Here is a 2,568-nt window from a genome sequence, read left to right on the forward strand (position 1 = left end):
AAAATAAACAAGAAGAGAGACTACAGCAGTGTTTGGAGGAGAAAGAAAAGAAACAAGAAGAGAGGCTACAGCAGAGGTTGGAGGAGAAAGAAAATGAACAAGAAGAGAGACTACAGCAGTGGCAAGAAAACCAACACCAGTGGCAACTGGAACAAGATAGGAAACAAGAAGTACAAATGGAAAACATTAGTAAATTTCAAAGTGAATTCAATACATTAAATAATGATTTACTATCTTATACACTGGGAGGATATATTAGCCATGGACCTAATCAACCCCAGACAACAGGAAGCCCCTTCCAGACCCTGCAGCTAAACCCTAATGCAGATATCTTCAGTCCTGCCAGAAGTCACATTCCAAACATGAGTATCAGCAATAGGGGTGATCTAGTACGAAGGAAGCCACAGGAATTGAATGGGAAGGCACCATGGGAAGCATATAGAGCACAATTTGAGCTCCTGGCAGAAATGAATGGATAGACAGAGAAGCAAAAAGCAGTGTACCTGGCAACGAGATTGAAGGGATAACCACTGGAAATACTTGGACAGTTGTCAGCAGACGACAGGCACAACTATAGATCACTGGTAGCTGCTCCAGAACTCAGGTATTGAACTCAAAATCAGTCCAAAGTCTACAGGGCTAGGTTTAGGACAAGAGTCCGTGTTAAAGAGGAGAGCCTGCAAGAGCTGGCACAGGATTTGGAAAGTATGGCACAGAAGGCCTACCCAACTGCACCACCCGATGTCCTCAGGCTGTTGCTGAGGGATCAGTTTGTAGATGCCTTGCACAGTCCACAACTAAAAATACAAGTGAAGCAAGCACACCCCTCTACTATGCAGGATGCAATGGCAAGAGCTCTTGAATTTGAATCCTACATTAAGTCCAGCACAGAGTTACCAAGGTTGGTATAGTCATCAGGATCCATGGCCAGAAAAGGTCAGCTTTCAGAGAAGTTTGAGGGACTTTGCTGGCACTGTAACAAACCTGGGCACAAGAGAGCTCAATGCCGGCAACTTCAAAATAGGGAAGATGCCATGGCAGGAAAGGCTGCTACACAGAAAGGTTGTTGGAACTGTGGAGAGCAAGGACATAGGAGGAGCCAGTGTAAGAAGAATACTACCAATAAGTCAGCTTCGGAAAATCAGTAGTGGTTGGTGTTGAGGGACGCCCACCAACCCTCATAGTGAAAGTCCCAACAGCTAAGTGTAAAATGGCAAGCACACATGGTGTCTACGTGACAGGAAAGCTGGATGGCCAAAAGTGCGACTTTGTCATAGATTCAGCATCTCAGCAAACCCTTGTGAGTATCAAGGTGCTAGAAGTACCAGAAGCCATACAGAAGCTATGTGGTGTGATAGAACATTATGCAAGGTTGTGGGGACCAGTGTGGGTAACTATTGAGCTCATGGGCATGAAGAACAGACACAAAGTATACTTGGCTGACATTGAAGACCAATGCATACTAGGGTTGGACTACTTACTACCGAGGAAGTGTGTAGTTAATTTTGATAAAATGACGTTTGGGAACAACAAAGGCCAAATTCTGGTAAGTGTTGCTGCTTCTGTTGATTTGCATGTCACAGCACTGAAGTCAACTACAATACCCCTATGTCAGAGAAGATAATTTGGGGTAGAATAAAAGAACATCCCCAAGGAAGCCCGATGCTTGTGGAAGAAGTGGAAAAACCCTATCGAGGCCAGCGGATGTGAAGACTGGAAGGTTACTTGTGGCAGGTCATCAAGTAGTACCCATAACAGTGGCTAATTTCTCTAAATGTGAGCAAATACGTAAGGAAGGGGCATTGTTGAGTGTGTGCCAGAAGGTAGAGCTAGTCAATGTTAAATCAAGAAATACAACCATAAAGAAAGGACATTCTCTCCCAGAATATTTAACTGACCTCTATAAGAAGAGCATTGTCCATTTGTCATCATCACAGGCTCTTCAGACTAAGGAACTTTTGGAGAATTATACAGACGTTTTTTTTTTCAAAAGGAGATCATGTCCTTGGCTGCACAGACCTTGTGGAGCACAGAATAAACACAGGCAATCACTGTCCAATAAAGATCCCTCCAAGGAGAATTGCTCCGGCAAAGCAACAAGAGATGGAGAAGGTCATGGATGGCCTAATTAAAGAAGGGATAGTCGGGAAATCACATAGTCCCTTGTCAGCTCCCGTTGTGTAAGTCCAATAGAAGGATGGGACCCAAAGTTGCTGTGTGCACTTCATGGCTCTTAATGGTATAACCGAAAAGGACTCATACCCACTGCCAAGAATTGATGATACTCTTGATGCCCTAAGTGGAGCCAGGTAGTTTTGAACTCTGGACTTAAAGGATAGCCCTAGTGTACCTGGATGATGTCATTGTGTTTGCAGCAAAATTTGATGAGGAAGTATCCCGGCTAGAGGAAGTATTTAAACATTTGAAAGCAGCAAACCTCGAACTCCATCCCAGGAAATGCCACAAGTTCCAGAAAGAAGTGTTTACTTAGGTCACAATGTAAGTTAGCATGTTGTGGGAACTGATCCTGACAAGATGAAAGCAGTGCGTGATTGGCCAACACCAGAC

The sequence above is a fragment of the Limulus polyphemus genome, unplaced genomic scaffold, assembly GCF_000517525.1.
Source record: "Limulus polyphemus unplaced genomic scaffold, Limulus_polyphemus-2.1.2 Scaffold2763, whole genome shotgun sequence".
Lineage (NCBI taxonomy): Eukaryota > Metazoa > Arthropoda > Merostomata > Xiphosura > Limulidae > Limulus > Limulus polyphemus.